Below are 20,517 nucleotides of genomic sequence, written 5' to 3' on the forward strand. Positions count from 1 at the left end.
CATTTCCAAGCCAAAGTTGCAGGAACTTGTCACAATGCTTTTATCACAAGAAGTTGCAGCCTCCCCACTTAATGAGGAAATGTTTGGCAATCCAGCTGCACAGTGGATAATACCAGTGCATAATTACACCACATTACACTTCAAATAAAAAGCACTCCATTGGCTGTAAAGCGCTTTGGGACATCCTGGGGGTCATGAAAGGTGCTATGTTAATACAAGTCTGTTTTTCTTTTTCTAATGGTTCCAAGAAAATATACAAGATGCTGAGTTATCCAAGACTTTGCATTCAACAGAATTTGAGCATCAGACCTGTAAATTGAGTCTTGTCAAGAGCTGAATCGGGCGATGTACTGTTTTTGCAAAGGTGTTACACTCTTTTTCCACACTTTATAATCCATCCTTGGTGAGTCCTGCCCTGTGGCAATGCAAGAGCCCTGCTCCCAGGTTATGATCAGTGCTACTCTTGATCACCCCAAAAGTTCAAAAAGGCTTAATGTAAAATTTCAACGTGAATTACATTAACTAAAAAAAAAATCATAATGTAATCATTTTGGCCCAGATTTTGCTGGAGTGGAGCATAGTTGGACTTGTTCCTGCATGTTTAGGTTTTAACATTTTTTGCCCACAAATTTGCTGGAAGTGCGAGCTGATAATGGTGCGACGAGAGCAACAAGGCATCTGGGACCTTGGTAAACGATGGGACAAACAGTCTATATCCTTAATCAATGAGATTAAAGGATTGAGAAATAAACAGAGGAAGATTTGAGCAGGAGGGTGAATTCAGTGTCAAATCAGGTACAGAAAGAGAAATAAGGGAAAGAAAGATTGGAGAGAGAGAGAGAGGAAAAGGAGACAGAAAGGAAAAGTAAGAAAAAAAATTTAAAATTTAAAATTTGACCTTTTTAAATCTCCAAAACACTTCACAACCTGAAGGAATGAGATGCCACAGTTTAAATTGTTCACATTCTGGGCTAGAGGGGTTGATTTGTAGTCATTAACCGTTACCACGTCGTTAAAAGTGTACTTACATTATTAATTACTAGACTTAACTTTCTGTGGTATGTTTAATCAGCGATTAATGTCCAAATCCAGAAACATCATGAAAATCATGGGAAGGTTAAGGGCGCGATGCTGTTTTCACAAAGCTAACGGTGGAGTGGCACAAACTGTCCAGCAATTTGTGGCCATTCGCAATGCATGGGGTATCTCTTCATCGCCACAAGTTACTGGACGATTTATACATTTATAATGCCGTTAATTTGGCAGCAAATTCTGGGACAATGTTTTTTAATCCATTTGTTCAAAACTCATTACTCATGGGAACTCTACGGATAATGGTCATGTAATAAAAGGGTTAATCAGTCTGTCCTGAAGTCCATTAATGCTATACTGCTATTGATTTCTCTTGATGTAGTAGTAATAGTAACCTTTAGCCTTTGCCTGTTAAGCAGAGAAGTATAAATCAATTTAAAAGAGTGACCACTGAACTATTGAACTAAGGCTAACCTTAGATCAAGGGTCAGTTTAATCACTTCAGTAAACCTAACTGAAGACGTGCCATTGCATACTGATTCATAAGGTTCAGAGTACTTCAATCAGTTGATAATAAGTTCAGGAAAAACAGTTAGTTCTGCAAAGGAAAAGATCTAGATATATGTCATCCTTTTTAATTGGGATTTCTGTGGAAGCAGGAGATTGATTGGTACTGGATGATACTGAATCAAGGACCGACTTATAATTACAGGTTTCACTTGGTGGAATAATAATTATATATAACAAGAGTGAAACCATTGATAAGATAACGAAGTAAGGGAGTTGTACTGATCTGGTTAACATGGCAGAAAAAGAGCTCGTTAAGTAAGGAAATCTAAAATTATTGATAAGGGACAAGCTCATTAAAATTCACCTCATATCGGGTTGTAGTTTAACTTTTGTACAATCATATAATGCAGAAACGTGTTAATTGTCACGCAGAGTGGGTAAAAAAAAGAAATAAAAAATGGGTGTTTGTACAGACACCTAGGATTCGATAAAGCTTGATCACCCCATTAAGCTTGGAACTGTGACCCATTTGAGCCCCCCAACTAAATCATCAGATTCAGTTGTAAGTACTGTCTTTTAAGTTGTACATACTATCTCATGTACTCTATGTTTAATAAGCCTATGATACGGGATAGCGCAGTACTGAGGAGGTGCTGCACTCTCAGAAGTGCCATCTTTCGGATGACACGTTAGACCGAGGCCTCGTCCGCCCACTTAGGTGGACGTAAAAGATCCCACGGCACTAATTTGAAGAACAGCCGGAGAGCTCTGCCCGATGTCCTGACCAATATTTAACCCTCAACCAACATCACTAAAAAAAACAGATGATCTGGTCATTATCACATTGCTGTTTGTGGGACCCTGTTGTGCACAACTTGGCTGCCGCGTTTCTTACATTACAACAGTGACTACACTTCAAAAAACTCTTCATTGGCTGCAAAGCGCTTTGGGATGTCCTGAGGCCGTGGAAAGTGCGATACAAATACAAATCTTTTTTTCTCAATGATTTTTTTATTGATTTAAGGAGCAAATCATAAATAAGAACTGTTCTTCGAACAGTCAAAGAAGATACAGAAATAGATGTAGATTTCAAACAATTGCAATCATTTGTCTGGAATGCTCAGAATGGAGTGTCACTTTTGGTATTGCCTTTTTGCAACTAATACCCTATATTCAGAATTCATTCAAAGTCACAAGTCGTTGATCAATTTGATTCCATTTCCCTTTACTAATAAAAGAGTAAAAGTAAACTTAGTGATGTTATAACCAGGTAATGAATGAAAATAATCACAGAGAACTGTCAGAAAGCATTCCACTGTAAACTGGACTAAAATAAAATGCTTCTCCATGTCACATTAAATCAAAGGTTAAAATGCTGCGAGCATGTATCACAAACTAAATGATGAAACATTATGATATAATTTACATCTCCTCCATTTGATTTGACATATGAAATGTAAGAAACATATAGGGCTCAATTTTCAAATTAAGAAACAGGTGGGTTGAGGGCGGGGGAGCATTGAAAATTGCCACCATTTCAGACCTGACCCCAACCCATCTCCAACCCGCCCATTTCTGGTTTTCACAGGGGCGGGGCGAGGGGGCGGGAAACCAACCCGCTCCCAGGAGCTGGGTCGGGCCTTAAAACCTTTCAAGGAGGCTTCAGGCCGATATTTTTCACCAATTCCCAATTTCAACCCCGGGGGGGCCGGGATTCCCTGGCCTTCTGTTTTATGCCTTGTGAGAGGAGGCGAGGAGGCCAGGCGAGACTAACAGGTGTGTAAAGCACAGCTTGTAGGTCCGGAGGAGCAGGAGTGCTTCCCCTTGCCCAACAAGCCTACCTGCACCAAACCTCCAACGATCACGGACCCCCGACCCCCCGATCGCAAACCCCCGCCCGATCGCGGACCCCCCGACCCCCAACACCGATCCCCCGACCCCGATCCTTCCCCCCCGACCCCCAATCCTCCCTGACCCCTGACCCCAATCCCCGACCTTGATCCTCCCCCTCTGACCCCTGATCCCATGACCACGATCCTTGCCCGATCCTCCCCCTCTTTCCAAACCTCCTTCCCCCAACCCTCTCCCTCAACGATCGCATTCAGGCAGCGTAATCATTTCTTTATTTTTCTTTCCATTAAAAAGTATTCCTTGATGTATTTAAGAGTGGTAACCTGGTGCGGTTTTATTAATACAGCTGAAAATGGGTTTATCACAAAAATAAGTATTTTTAATGAGGGTGTCCAGTTCACCGTCTGTGAGTGACCCAATTTAATATCACTGAAAATAACTTTAAAAAATCTATACTGAACCATTTAATGCTTTCCTTGGTGTATACCAGTCAGTTTCTTAGTAAATTAAATATTTTTTGATATGAATAAACTTTTAAAGTGTGCCTACTGGTGCCTGTGCCCCTGAGAAAATGAGCGCAATTTGAAGAGCTGAATCAGTGCAATTGGTGGAATCTCACAATTTCGATCTGGGGACATGGCCAGTTTTGTGGGCCGGACCTAATTTGGACGAAATGAGTCTTGAACCAACGTGAAAGATCACAGAAAACATGAGCGTTAAGTGTTTTAGGACGTAACTCACTTATGTTTAAAAATCCCCCGATCTTTTGCGCTGGTTTGGCCGATTGCGCAGGAATCTGGGCGCGAAACAAATGGAAACTCGACTCCAATGACTTTATCAACACATTTACAGGGTGTTCAGTTTCAGTTCAGAAAGGGTTAATGCAAGATGGGTCGTGATAGCACTTGCCTGCACCATCATAAAAACATGAGAAATAACACAATATTGTACATATTTTGCTCCACTGTTCAATGTGTTAATCATTACTCTTTGTAGAAAGTCAATGAGCTCGCAGAGAATGCGACCAGGGCTGTCGGTATCCAACTTGTTTGAAATCTGGTAAATCTACCAGCCCCATTCCTTGCTTCTTTCTGATACTCTCTCGCTTTGCTCTCCCCCACATGGAACTACATTTAATTTGGGAAGTTTGTCCCAAACACCTTAACCCTCCATGGGCCTGAGGGAGAGAATAACGGCAAAGAGGGGCAGAGTACAACCAACATCAAAAACAGATGATCTAGTCATTACCTCATTGCTGTTTGAGGGAGCTTGCTGTGCGGAAATTGGCTGCCATGTTTCGTAAATTGCAACAGTGACTACAATTCAAAAGTATTTCATCGGCAGTAAAGCACTTTGGGACATCCTAAAGTCATGAAAGGCGCTATATAAATCCTAGTTGTTTCTTTCTTTCTTTTAACCCACTTTGTTTAGCCTCATCGTGCATCATTACAGCAACTGATACCTGACGTCGTTGTAATTTTCTTCCTGTTGTCTCATTTCTGTTTGGTTGATGAATAAAAGTGTACCATGTCCATCTATCAGTTGGTAAAACTCTTGCCTCTGAATCACAAGGTTGTGGGTTCAAGTCCCACATCCAGAGACTTGAGCACAAAATCCAGGCTGGCATTCCCAGGGCAGTACTGAGGGACCACTGCACTGTTGGTAAGTGCTGTCATTTGGATGACATATTAAACCTTTCAGGTGGATGTAAAAATCCCATGGTACCATTTGAAGAAGAGCAGGGGAGTTCTCCCCAGTGTCCTGGGGCAATGTTTATCCTTCAACCAACATCACTCAAACAGATTATCTGGTCATTATCACGTTGCTGTTTGTGGGATCTTGCTGTGTGCAAATTGGCTGCTGCGTTTCTTACATTACAACAGTGACTACACTTTTAAAAAGTACTTCATTGGCTGTAAAGCGCTTTGGGCCGCCCTGAGGTCATGAAAGGCACTATATAAATGCAAGTCTTTCTTTTAGTCCTGTCCTGTTCTAGGTCAAGCTAAATTGTGATCACCCCAGAATCAAACAGCCCATTCATACTCAGCAAGCAAGCTCATGCATGAGGAAGGGTTACTCATTGGAGGGACCAGAAAACCACCGGTGCCTGTGAAGCACAGCCCAGCACAATGTGTTGCTTTCAAGAGAAGGATAAGAGGAGAGAACTGGAGGAAAAAATGGGAGGGGGAATGAAGGAAAGAGGAAACTTCATGGCCCATTCAAGTGTCATACTTTCTCATGCCGGCTGTGTTGTTTCCCAGTTATCAATAGTGAGTTATCATTTAAAATAAGTTACAGTATTTATATGTTAATCGTTCAATATTGCTGTCAGTACAGTTCAATTACACAGAATCAGGCATACAACAGGGCAGCTAAAAGAAGAAGAAAGAGAAACTAAAATCTCTTTTTATCTGGCTCTCCCCTTTTGTTTCTCTACATTGTTCCTGAGTTTCTCTCATTTTCCCTATTCTCTCACTTTTTTTTCTTCCATCCGTTTCGATCTGCCGAATCCTCGTTTTCTTTCTCATTGTTGTCTTTTTCTCTCTCTCCTTTTTTTATGAGCATAGTACAATGTTAAGGCTAACGCCACTTCAGATTGCAATGATTAAAGACACTGTACTGGAGCACCTTTGTCCCTGAAACAATGAACTGCAAAAAAACTATGATGGAAGGTTTGTGATAATGCCAGCCAGAGTGAATTTCTGTTACCTCACATCATTTATTTGCTGCATCAGGACCTTTGAAATGTGTCTTCCATGTGTAATTCTCTCTCTTTTATTTATTTATTTATTTATTGTTCTTTATCCTAACCTTAATCTTTCTCTTGACCTCAGGGTCCTGCTCGACTCTGAGTTGAGCTTCAAACCTCATATCAAGTCCATCATCAAAACCTTCTACCTTCACCTCTGAAATATCGTCGTTCCCTGTCCCATCTCCAAACTCAGTGTTTTTCAATGGCCTCCTAACTGGCCTCCCAAGTTTCACCCTCCATAAATTACAATTAATCGACTGCATCCTATCCCACATAAAATCCCACCAATATATTACACTTGTCCTTGCCGACCTCTATCGGTTCCTCATCCCTCAGTGCATTCGCTCTGAAATCCTCATCATTGTCTTCAATTCTCTCCATGGTCTTGCTCCCCTCTGCTCCTCCAGCCCTCTCCAATCTTATGTCCTGGCTCACACCCTCAGGTCTTCTTCCAGTTCTAGTCTCCTGAGCATTCTCTGCTTTCTCTGCTCTGTAATCAATTACAGAGCCTTCACCCATCTTGCACCCCCTCTCTCAATATGGAACTTACTCCCTCAACTCCTTCACCTTGCCACATCACTCCCCACCTTCAAAAGTCTGCTTGAAACCTATCCCTTTACTGTGCCTTTTTCTGTTTCTTTTCCTTCTCTGTCATTGTTTCTTCTGTTTCTCTTTTGTTTTATTTTTGTTTCTCTGATTATTCCTTTTCTTTGTCTTTTCTCTGATCTTCTATAATTCTGCCTCTGCTCATTTTATTTGTCTCTCCCCTTTCTCTATCTTTTCTCTTTTATATTTGGCTTTCTCCTTTTGTTTTCATTCCGTTTTTCTAAATATTTTCATAATTTCTCTGATTCCCCTTTTGTCTCACCTTTTGTTCCTTTATCTATGTCCATCTGTCTAATCCTCCTTGTTGACTTTCTCTTATTGTTGTCTTCTCTTTCTCTCTCCTCTCTCTTTCCCCTTTCTCTCTCTTCCCTCTCAGCCTCATATACCATCAGAAACAATTTGATTCAAAGGGTTTACTACCCCCAAAATTGCTGCTCTTTTCCCTGAGATTCTTTTATTCCTAACTCCACCCAATTTTCCCAAAGACCCCATTGCATAGCCTAGCCTCCCACAGAAACACAATCTGTGTTGTACAACTCCAAACTCAGCATCAGATCCCAATAACTTATGAAATGTCTGCAAGTTGCAATAGCAATAATCCATATATATTTCATTAAATCCCTATCATTTTAAATCTCAATATCCACAACCAAAACCTCACTCCTCTCTCTGAAGCCTCATCTTCCTTGTTTGTTTGTGGACCAGCCAGTATAACAGAAAGAAGATAAGACATTTGTTTATAAAATCACACTCAAAATTGTCAGCAATCTAATCAGTAAGGAATGCTTTAATCAGAACCTGGAAGGTTGTAATTCCAATCTTTAGATAGTCTACCTAGTTTGACAATCTTCATTTTGCTCTTTCAGGCTTTGCAGAGTAAATTACTGTTCTGAAGATTCCTTGTCACTTTTGGAAGTTGATACATTGAGTTTATTCTCTCTGAAGGTAATGAAAACCATGAGCAGGAAACCAGTGAAAGTCACGACTACACTTTGCAATAAATAAAGCTCCTTGACTATATTTAGCTGGGACAAAATGATTCCCTGGATGCAGAATATTCCAGCCTCTATAGTTTGGTGTTCACTGGACACTGACAGGTGCTCTGGAATCACCATCATTTTACACTGCAGATGAAATGTGTTTTCTTTGCAAAGAATGTCATTATAAGGCCTCTGTGCTATCATCAATCACTCTGTGATCTGTGAGCCGTGATTATGGATCACTTCTGTGAGACAGTCCTGGATGAGAGGAGGACTACACATTGAATAGGGTGTGAAAATTCCATTTAATATTTGTGCAACAAGTACTTGAATATAATAATTGTTCTGGGAATGCCTATGTTTTCAAAAGGCAATCACAGTTATAAACTTGGGTAGGTTAAATGTTATTCTTTTAATGATTTGTTGTGGAGGATGTTTAAATTTTGTCTAATTTGCTGTTTGAATTAAAATAGCAATTGTGACACTTCAGAAAAGTAATATTCTGTGAGGTTCAATGTCCACAGTACCTTTATAATGGAGAGAGCTACATCAAACAAACCACCTAGTGTTGCTACGTTATTTTAGATACTACAAATTCAGTGCGCTAAATATTAGAAATGCTGTACTGAAGTCCCCCTTGGCATTGCTCACGGGTCCTGCAGCACCTGGTTTGTGGTTCCTAGTGTTTAGCATAGATTACAACAACAACTTGCATTTATGTAGTGCCTTTAATGTCGAAAAATGTCCCAAGGCGCTTCACAGAGGCGTAATCCAAAAAAATGGACAGCCAGACAAAGAAGGTCAAATTCGGAGCAGTGACCAAAAACTTGATCAAAGAGGTAGGTTTTAAGGAGGGCCTTAAAAGAGGAGAGGGAGGTGGAAGGGTTTCGGGAGGGAATTCCAAAGTATGGGGCTTCGACAGCTAAAGGCACGGCAACCAATGGTGGGCCGAAGGGATGGAGGGATGAACAAGGCCAAAGTAAGGTGGGGGGGGGGGGGAGGGGAAGGAAAGGAGAGATGGGGGCAGAGGTTGTAGGGCTAGAGAAGGTTACAGAGATAGGGAGGGACGAGGCTGGAGTTTGTAGAACTAAAGGAGGTCACAGAGTTAGGAAGGGTCGAGGCCATGAAGGGATTTCAACATAAGGATGAGAATTTTAAATTTGAGGCATTGGGGGAACAGGAGCCTGAGTAGGTCAGCAAGGACATGGGTGATGGGTGAATGGGACTTAGTGTGGAATAGGATATGAGCAGCAAAGTTTTGCATGATCTGAAATTTACGGAGGGTGGGGGATGAGAGGCAGGCCGTGAATGGTCCAATCTGGAGGTGAAACACCACAGTGGTTTGTACATTGCTGTCAAACAGCAAATTTATTCCATCGATCACATTGTTGACTTGAAGCAAAAAATATTACACACCTTACTGATACTGAAAGATATGGGAGCTCAGTGAACAACGGGGTAAGTTTCCAATACGATCGGAGGCAGGGAGCTCACCTGCTAGCAGAACGTATGAGAAAATTACTCCCAAAATATTGGTAATATTATTGACCCAACACTGCACAAATCATGAATAAGGTGTCTGTGTCTCCCCAAAACCTCTTACTCTCAAATATTTATTTTGGCCCAGAATTTGCTCCCGCTCCGCTAACGTAACTTTTAACGGGTTATAACGTGAAGCACAACTGCACAATACATTCTTGACACCAAAAAAATTGCAAGATAGTAAAAGTGAATCACACATTGTACTTACCACATAATTTATAACTTATTTTACTCTTCCATGTTTCCTCCAACTAAATATTGGGAAGACCGAAGTCATTGTCTTCGGTCCCCGCCACAAACTCTGTTCCTCGTCACTGACTCCATCCCTCTCCCTCACCACTGTCTGAGACTGAACCAGACCGTTCACAAATTTGGCATCCTATTTGACCCTGCGATGACCTTCTGACCACATATTCGCTCCATCACCAAAACCGCCTACTTCCACCTCCGTAACATCGCCCGTCTCCGCCCCTGCCGCAGCTCATCCGCTGCTGAAACCCTCATCCATGCCTTTGTTACCTGTAGACTCGGCTATTCCAATGCGCTTCTGTCCGGCCTCCCATCATCCGCTCTCCATAAACTTGAGCTCATCCAAAACTCTGCTGCCCGTATCCTAACTCGCACCATGACCCGTTCACCCATCGCCCCTGTGCTCACTGACCGACATTGGCTCCCGGTCCGGCAATGCCTCGATTTTAAAATTCTCATCCTTGTTTACAAATCTCTCTATGGCTTCCCCCCTTCCTACCTCTGTAACCTCCCCCAGGCCTACAGCCCTCCGAGATCTCTGCGCTCCTCCAATTCTGGCCTCTTGCGCATTTCCGATTTTATTCACTCCACCATTGGTGGCCATGTATCCAGCTGCGTAGGCCCTAGGCTCTGGAATTCCCTCCCTAAACCTCTCCGCCTCTCCACCTCTCTCTCCTCCTTTAAGACGTTCCTTAAAACCTACCTCTTTGACCTAGCTTTTTGGTCACCTGTCCTGATATCTCCGAACATGACTCGATGTCAAATTTTGTTTGATAACGCCCCGAAAGGTGCTCTATAAATGAAAGTTGTTGTCATTACTATATTAAGCACGTGTTGTACATGTAGAAAATTCAGTGGTTATTGTAACATAAATGACACAGTCCTTACACAAGAAAGGCTTGGTAGTTCACTAGTGACAAAATACTCCCAGGTGTGCGGAATAAATCAGTTACTTCGTTCATTGTGTATTATATATACAGACGTATAATATGCTTTTATATATTTATGTATATGTGTGTGTGTGTATATAGATAGATAGATAGATAATAGTGTTTTGTATAATTCATCATCACAAAATAATTTGATAAAACACTGTGAAGTTTTACATAACAATATCCTGTGAGGCCCAATGCGACACTGCATGACAGCGAGCTAACCAGATGCTGTCAGCACAATATTAAGCTATTGCGGCTAAAATACTATATTTTTCAGTTGAAAAAGTACTAATCTCTGTAAGAATATAAATCATTCTGAATAGCTTTCAGGGAATCACTGGCACTAGTCCAAATTTGGGGTTCAGCTCGGGAATAAAGCAGTCAATCTTCACCCATGCAGTTTGCGGTATTATCTGAATTATTGGATTGCTGAATTGGATTCCATCCAATATACTCTAAACATCATTTGTTGCGGTGTGTAAAAAATACAGAGTAATTTTTAACTTTCTGAATGCTAATTGTCTCCCGTGCTTTTTCTGAAGTACACATGCTGACCACACAATGGATTCAAAAACTATTTCCTGTGCGTCTCTAAAGACAACAGCCTGGATTTCCCACCTGATTTTGAGGTGGCATGAAAGGAGGTATGTGTCAGGGTGATCGAGAGCCAGTGAAGGCTGATTAGCCACATCCATCAAGATGTCAACAACCATTACTCCAGGGACAAAATACTGCAGATGCTGGAAATCTGACGGAAAAACAGAAAAATGCTGGAAAACACTCAGCAGGTCAGGCAGCATCTGTGGAGATAGAAACAGAGTCAACAGCCCCGATATTTATCGGAACGCTGCAGGGGGAAACTGGGCAAGGTCAGGGATGCGGAGGATCTGCCAAATTTAACGGCAGGACCTCATTATAAATTTTCTTCCGTTTCACTACTGGCAGCCGACCAAATTGACAGGCTGACCAGCTGCCGGGCGGGAGAAACAGCTGTAAGAGGATGTAGCCGGGGATGCTTGGGGACAGTCCCCAGCAATCTGATCGCGGGACAGGCCGGAGATCGAGAGGTGGGTGGGGTCAGCAGCGATGTTGAGGGGGGGGCGGGGGGTTAATATCAAGGCCAACATTTCAGGTCGACGACCTTTCGTCAGAACCATTACTACAGGCCCTGGTACACCTACCTGACACTAACTACTCAGAACTGCCTTCTCAGGATCTAAGTCACGAGGCAGGCAGATGCAGAGCTGTGCCAACTGCTGCAAGGACACCTGAAGCTGCCACTCACGTCGGGCTGGCACATCTGGTGACAGCTGTGGCCCGAAACTTGGCCACCTCCTTGCGGGTATGTTGCAATGCTGACTTTATGGGGCATGGTGCCATGGAGTGGCACAAAGGACCACTGTCCCCTCGGCCAACTGAGTCAACACTATTTTTATCTTCAGCAGCCATCAAACAAGGGCTTGTGTCATGGGCTGTTCTGTCACTTGTTTGCAGATTTTCATTTGCATCTTGGGTTTCCTTCCCAATCGTTTTTGCCTGTCTGTCATGTCGCAGTACCTTGCCTGTTCAGTCTTGGGAATGGCTGTCACTGGGCTGAGATGCCCTTTTAAGGCATCTCCACAGGCTCTCAGAATTTTTGTTATACTGCAGTGACATTTCCAATTTAATTGTACCGAATCCCTTTAAATTCGCTTAACCACGAGCCTGGTCCATCAATAGGGCAGGGTATCTGCCTACAACCTTAACCTGGTTGAATTTTTCTGGGAAAATGACCCTTCCCAACCCTTGAAGCTGTTTAGTTGCACATTTTAGGGAAATATAAAAGATTTCATGGCCTGGTAAATCGCCTTCCTGATTTTCATTTCCATTGATTTTCAATGCCCTGCCCAATTGTACTAGCTGTTCAAGGGCCTAACTAGAAATTCTTAAAAGGGACAATGGATGCCACTCAAAAACAGGCAAGTCAATTTTTTAAAAGATTTTTGTGGGGCCAGGAGGAACATGAATACTCCTGGCCCCATGAAAATCATCCAGCCTGCTGCCAGCCTAACCCTACAGCCCCTTCCTGTCCCACGATTGTCCCCCTTAACTCATAACCTGGTGTTGTTCTGCAGAGGAGTGTCCAGATTTCCCATCCTCCCCCTCCCAACCCTCTGAGCGTTCTTCAGCGCCTGCAGTTCACCGGCATTATAGAAATGAGGCCCAACCGTAAAAATTGGTGGGGCCTCGGACCGATTCCATCAGGCGGACAGCAGGCTCGCACCGCCTGTTCTCCCGCCCAATGGAATTGGTCATCCAAAAAATCGACCTGAGGAGTGGGTAGAGGCCCTGAGACATGCTTAGCCATTGGCTCAACCAGTGAGTGCCTACACAAAGAGAACAGGGCTAATGGCTTTTTTTTTGGGTCCAAAGGCTTATATTTGAGCCATCGGCAATTTCCTAACTCAATACTTGCTGGGTAAAGAAAGAAAAGAAAGAGCTTGCATTTTAATAGCACCCTTCACAACCTCAGGACGGCCCAAAGCACTTTACAGCCAAAGAAGCACTTTTTGAAACGTAGTCACTATTGTAATGTGGGAAACGCAGCAGCCAATTTTTGCGCACAGCAAGGTCCCACAAACAGCAATGTGATAATGACCAGGTAATCTGTTTTAGTGATGTTGATTGAGGGATGAATATTGGCCCAGGACACGGGGAGAACTCCCCTGCCTCTTCTTCGAAATAGTGCAATGGAATCTTTGAGAGGGCAGAAGGGGCCTCGGCTTAACATCTCATCCGAAACACGGCACCTCCGACAGTGTAGCACTCCCTCAGTACTGCACTGGAATGTCAGCCTGGATTTTCCAAAACCTCTGAGCCTTCCAAAATATCCAGGAGGTTCTCACAATTTCATTTGGGTCTCCTGCCTCCCGATCACCATTATGATCTTCCAGCTAATTGAAATACTCTACTTTTTTGTCGCTTTGGTCCTAATCCTTTCTGGAGTCGCAGGAATCAGGGAGATAAAGCAAATCTGTAATGTGCTTAATTTATTTTTCTTTCACACTTCTCAATCAGAAGGATTAACACCCTTTTGTATTTCAATTGCACATAATTTAAAATCTAAATATTGTGGCACCAAAATGCAATCACGTGTTAATCTGTCCGATTGAGAATTATGAGTAAAACAAATTAAGCACACTTCTGACCCCTTAAATTAAGATCTGGATTATTTTTACATAAAGTAGTTTCTGTTTGGCATGTCTCTGGTTTGCTCATCTCAATCAGAGTGGTTAAAAAGCAAAGCAGCATTAATCTCAAACTCATTACTAATTTGGAGTTTGCTATAGATTAATAAATAACCCTGTGTGCCTCTTCCCTTCTAAATCAAACCTTTGGCTCTCTACGCTGAGCCATGAGTGACAACTGGGTCCAAAGCAATGTTGCTGCTGGCAAGCTTTGCCAGCACTGCTTGCTTCACTTCTCTAAATGCTCATGTTGATCTCATTTACATACCTCCTAGAAAAGAATTACATGATTTAAATGAGTGCTTTCTCCTAAAGGCAGTCTGTTCATACAGGGTGTTACTGGTGTGCAGTGTAATCAGCATTCCTCCCTATATCTCTGTGTGTATGTGAATATAATCTAATATAGAAGTGGACGATTTGGTAATAAATATTTATGGAGTGGTTTGTAAACCCTTTTTAAATATAAAATAAATCTGCTGATTTTGAGAAAGTGAGACAGGGAGAAACACGTATGAAAGGGCAAAATTGCTCCAATGGATTGGCAAATCCACTTGACAAAGTGAGGGTTAACTCCGTGATGCAGTCTTTTAAAATCGAGAAGATATATTGTGGGTAGTTTATGTTATGGACTCGTTTCCACCAGGAATTAGGTTGCAGGTGGAAATATTCACAAAGAACCCTTAGAGCAGTAGAGGGAGAGGAGATGTTTGTCCCGTAGACGGGATTCAAACTTGAACCCTAAAAAGAAAAGGACTTCTGCCCCATCCAGTCCGCAGGTGGCTGCTCCTTTGTTTTTATTTTCCGAAATCCTCCTGTCTCTTTCCGCTCTCAAAACCTGTCTTTCAGATGAATGCACTTTCCAGAAGAAGAATGTTGTTTGAACTCCCAGCAGTCTCACGTTTGCTGCAATATTGGGCCAGAATTTTCTGGCAAAATATTGGTGAGTTTAATGGCTCTGGGCGTTATTAGTGTGTAAATCGTCCAGCTACTCGTGGGGAGGAAGAGATACCCCGTGAGCTGCCAATCGTCACGATTTGCGCCGTTCTGTCGTTAGCCTCCTGAAAACGGCAACTCGCCCTCGCCCTCCCTGTAAATTTCAAGAAATTGCTGCATTTGCGCATCAATTACCAATTAAACGTGCCGCAGTAATTTAGAGCTGGTGCTTAACAGCATAAGGACCCCTTTAATGACGAGATTTATGTTCCTGCAACCTCTCTGGCCCATAAAGGGAACGATTGAAACTGTGGAGTCTCATCCCTGCAGGTAGTAAATTGTTCTTAGAGATTTTTAAAATTTTAAATTAACATTTTTTTTCTTACTTTTCCTTTCTGTCTTTTTTTTTCTCTCTTTCTCTCTGAATCCAATCTTTTCCTCTCTTTATTTCTCTTTCTGTACCTGATTTAAATCTCATTCACCCTCCCTCTCCATCGTTCCTCTGTTTCTTTCTCAGTCTTGAAATCTCATTGATTGAGGAGATAGACTGTTGGCCCCATCGTTCACCAAGACTTCAGATGCTCCTTTGTCCTCGCCCTTCCATCAATTTCTATCAATTTTCGAACAAAAGGGTGGAGGAAAATGTCTAACTAACGGAGCACACAGCGAAATGTTCCACTCCAGCAAATTCTGGGCCAATTTATTTCTTATTAATCCTCCTAAGAATTTTATAATGGGGCAGAAATTACTTGGAGCAGCTAACCAACACTGCTCGCCACTCCGTAGATTTATACTAACCCACGAACTCACCGTGGTCCTTTCTTCGGGCACTTCCTCGAATGGGAAGCGGAGACGAGCCCAGCGTCAGTTCAAGCGAAGCCAAGACCCTGGGAAAAACAAGAGGATCGGTCTCTCCCCTCGATCAATCAGATCACAGCATTTTTGACCGCTGCGTTCACTGTCTCTGCAGGCTTGGAACGTTAAACCAGGAAGTGAAAGGTACAACAGCAAAATCTTTGTAAAAACGGTTAGACAGCGAAGAAAAGGGGTAAGAAATAATTGAATTAAATAAAAGAGACAGAAGGGAAAAGTAAAAAAAGGTTTTAATTTAAAAATAATCTTTTTTTAATGACCAAAAACTATTGAAATAAAGTGTAATGAGACTCCACGTTTTTAAAAGTAATTTTTTAGTTGTTTGGCAGTCATTCAGACTGTTAAAACTTGGTTTAGATCTGGTAGTTTTAAGCGTACCTGTTTGGTGGCGATATTAGTTACTTTCCAGCTGGGCAGAGAAGCAAGTTTGCACGTTTTCAATGATTTCTCTGATTGCAGCGTGTGATGTCCCTTTAATTCGAAGCTGTCATATCGCTGGCGAGCCAGGAGGATCAAGTTTGGGATTTCCGCGTTGCACTGTGCATTTGTGAACGCCGGTAGGCTTGCTCCTCCATTTCGCCACCAACAACGGAGAGCGCTGTTGAGCTCTCCGTTATTCCGCAAGCAATTTCTGCCCCATTATGTCTATAAATGTGGAGACTTATCTGCTATGATTTACACTTCCCACAAATTGCTGCTAGAACATATTTACAATGTATCAATTTCACAAGGCAAGGCATGTGATTGCAAAATAACTGATGCGAATGTTAATTGCGCCCCGCTGTTATGAGATTATCTGCACTCATGACACCTACATCAATGGAAATATTGCTCCGAGATGTCTCAACAAATTAAAAAACTGACTCTAAATGACTGAGAAGCTGGAGTACCTCACACAATAAAGTTACCGATAATTAAAATCGAAAGCTATTACAACCAAAACTGAAAAAGAATATTTCTGACTTCTTTGAAGAGACCATATCTGGTATTGACAGAGAAGAATCTAACTCAAGTGTAGATGATATTACAGAAAGGGAAGAACATTAACTGGATGTGGAACAACATAACCAACCTCAACAGTAGAATACTACTCCTGAGGTAGAATATAATTCAGCTGCTGACACGGTCCAATGAAATACAGAGAATAACAATCTACTACATCAGAACCCCTCACAATTTGCAGAAACCCACATACTTTCAAACACAACGTTTCAACTGGTGATCGATTGGTAAACAAGTGCAACATGACAGAATTACAACCTACAAGACAATGGCACATCTCACACAGTACAGAGAGACACCTACTCAAAACATTGATAGACACCTTTGATTCTTCTGTTCATCAATACAGCATTGCCACAGTCTCTCACATCACACAACTCAAAGACTTCTTTAAATCAAACCAAAACAAGAGGGAAAAGAGCACAAATCAGAAACTGCCGTTAAATATTAAAGATGAAATAGACTAACCATCTGAAACAGGAATACTTCGACATTACGTATAATTCACAGCAATAATTAGCTCCATGTGGTTTTGTATCATGCTGTACATTGGTATGGGAGTTGTCTCAGAACAATGTCACAGAGGGTAAGTGGGAAAAATTAAACCGAAATGCAGATGCAAAAAAAACACAAAATCAACTTATGTTCATATAGCATCAATAAAATGTCCCACGGCATGTCACAGAAATGTAATCAGATAAAAACCGACAACTGAGCCAAAGAAAGAGATATTAAGAGGATTGACTGAAAGAGGTGGGCTTGAAGGAGGGTCTTAAAGAAGGAGAGGGGGGAGGAGGGGTGGAGGAGGGAATATCAGAGCTTGGGGCTTAGACTGCTGAAGGCATGCCCACCAATGGTGGGGGCGAAGGGAGTGGGGTATGCGCAAAAGGCCAGAGATTGAGGAACGCAGATTCCTTGGAGGGTTGTAGGGCTGGCAAAGGTTACAGGGACGGGAGTAGGGGGCATAAAACCATAAAGTGATTTGAACATGAGGATGAGAATTTGAATGCATTAGGAAGCCTGGAGCCACTGTAGGTCAATGAGCACAGGGGTGATGGGTGAGCGGGACTTGGCGCAGCATAGGATACGGGCAGCACAGATTTGGATGAGATGAAGTTTATGGAGGGTGGATGATGGGAGGCCAGCCAGGAGAGGACTGGAATAGTCAAGCCTGGAGGTGACAAAGAAAGAAAAAAGGAAAGGAAGACTTGCATTTATACAGTGCCTTTCATGACCGTGGGATGTCTCAAAGTGCTTTACAGCCAGTACTTTGGAAGTGTAGTCGCTGTTGTAATGTAGGAAACGCGGCAGCCAATATACGCACAGCAAGGTTCCACAAACGGCAATGCGATAATGACCAGATCATCTGTTTTAGTGATGTTGGTTAAGGGATAAATATCGGCCAGGACACCAGGGAGTACTCTCCTGCTCTTCTTAGTGTGGGATTCGGTCCATTTTGGTTTTGGATCCCCAGAACCACAAAAAAGTTGAGTAAGCCTGTGTTCCACAAACATGACCACCATTGGAATCAGCCTTGCAGGTCCAAAGCCCGCCATGAGTGCTCCCAGAACCCATGCCTGCATCAAATGTGCAAACAAAACACTGGAGAGACAACTGCAATACCTCTGTGAGAAACAAAGCAGCAAAATCAGCCCAGTACTGGTAACATATACCGTACGTACTCCGTAAAAATTTAGGTCACTCTTTTGGGGGTTGAAAGTGTTTTGCGGGCTCCTCTTACACACAAATCATCTGTTAAAAAGGATTTCAAAATTGAATTTTCGCTCCTTGCCAATTTTCTGCACTTTTCTCCCATTCTTTCCTCTCACCTGCTCCTGGCCTGTCCCCACTCTGCAGTCGATTCGATTCTGGATGCTCCAGCTCCACTTAGCTCTCTCTAGCTCCAGGGCTCCCACTCACCTCTCTGCAACTCTCAGGCTGTTGCTGTTCAATCTCAGCCTCCTGTTCCTTGTTTCAGCCGAGCAATAGTCAGCATGTACTGGTCAAAACTCCTTGTGGTGGCTGATCGATATATTATAAGCAGGAAACATGGGTCATAGATATTTTAAGTTTTCTTGGCTGGAAAGCAGAGGGGAGTTATCTCATTTACAACTCACCTTATACCCGAGCATGTATAGTACAGAAGACTTCAAAATCACCTTAGGAGAATTACGAGGATTATAAATATTGATGAACTAGATTTTTTGCTTATTGACTGTGAAAGGGTGAAAATCTATATGTTCTTCATTTATAGTATCTGAAGAGAAAGTCAATTATGTAAATCTGGAAAATATTAAATCAGAAAGAAATCTGATCTATTTTAAGGCTTCCCCCTGATGGCACAACTCATCCATCCAGGTTCGATCTCCTGTCTGTGCTGAATTAGTTACTCTCAGCTGGAATGGCTGTGTCAGTGCAGCATCTGGTGGCAATGCTGCTCCTGATTGTTATCCAGTGACCTCTGCTGGAAGCCTGTGCAGTAGTTGGACATTGGGCGAGGGCAGAGTCACTGTTGGCTCTGCCTTTCCCATTAGTCAGGCAGCTTCTTGACCTGCATGCTACTCACAAATGAATATCTGCCGGCCACTTAGGGTCGCCAACTCTGATTGGGCATGTTCCTGGAGATTTCACCGCATGACTTCCTGCCTCCAATCACCCCGCCCAGTCAAACAATTTTCCCCCACCCACCGTTTCCAGTCTTTTTATAACTAATAAACTAATAAATTAAAGTGTTCAAAAAAACATTTTTTTTAACCGCCCCTGTGATGTTTCTCCCGGATTTGTTCGCAGCAGTATCCAAGAGATTAATCCTTAATTCCTGGAGACTCCAGTTGGCAACCTTAGGGCCACTTGAGAGCACCCTGGCAAAGGGGACTGATGCCCATGGAACTGTACCCCAGGAAGGAGTCAATGCTTTCAGGAGAGGAAGAAGAGGAAGGAAGTAGACAAAGTTGAATAAAAATTGGCAAGGACAAAAAAAAATCTATTTTGGAATTCATTAAACGGATACATATCTGCTCCACATTTTAAAAATAAATTGGCACAGATTTCAATTAATGTAAAGATTTTTTTTATAATATGTTTCAGAATATGTTTTCCAAATCTTTAGGGATATGGTTGAAATTGTTAATTATATATTTACTGGCTACATTTTTTTACGCAGCGACTTGTTATGATCTGGAATGCACGGCCTGAAAAGATGCTGGAAGCAGATTCATTGGTAACTTTCGAAAGGGAATTTGATATAGACTTGAAAAGGAGAAATTTGCAGGGCTTTGGGGAAAGAACAGGGGAATGGGACTAATTGGATAGTTCTTTCAAAGAGCCGGCACAGGTATGATGGGCCGAATGGCCTCCTTCTGTGCTGTTTGATTCGATGATAAACCATTCAACTTTATGAAAGGAAGAGAGGTATGGAAGGAAATACCCTTCCCATGTCGCTATGAAATGATTCAGATATGAATTAAGATACATTTTTTATCTTTCAATAAAATTAAACATTTGAATGACTTAGTTACGAACCTCCCTGGCTGCAGATTCATTCTTAGTAGAAGTCAGTGATCTGCAGGTTGTGAACCACTGATACAGGCAGCACTCAACTATATCCAGATTCACTAGTTTCGAAATCTTCCCACGGTTTCAGTCAATGGCCCAGAATTTGCTGTCAAAATAACGGTGAGGCTAATGGCGAGGGACAGATGTGCTGTTAAAGGCGGAAATCCAAAAGCTGCTGTCTTGATTGCGCCGCTCATCTGATAACTTTGCGAAAACGGCATCTCGCTGTTTGCCTCGCCATTGAAATGCATTGAACGGTGTGTCGTTGCTGTATTTGTGCGGTAGATACGAACGAAACTCGCCACAGAAAGTTAAGTCTTGGCTGTTTCAGTCTAAGCATCCTTTTAATGATGTGATAACTGTTAATTACTGCCACTCAAACTCTTTGGCACTGAAAATTAACTATTATAAGTGTGGAGTCTCATTCCTTCAGGTATCAATTGTTGTTGGAGATTTTAAAAAATGTAATT

The sequence above is a fragment of the Heptranchias perlo genome, chromosome 6 (assembly GCF_035084215.1).
Source record: "Heptranchias perlo isolate sHepPer1 chromosome 6, sHepPer1.hap1, whole genome shotgun sequence".
NCBI classification, from domain to species: domain Eukaryota; kingdom Metazoa; phylum Chordata; class Chondrichthyes; order Hexanchiformes; family Hexanchidae; genus Heptranchias; species Heptranchias perlo.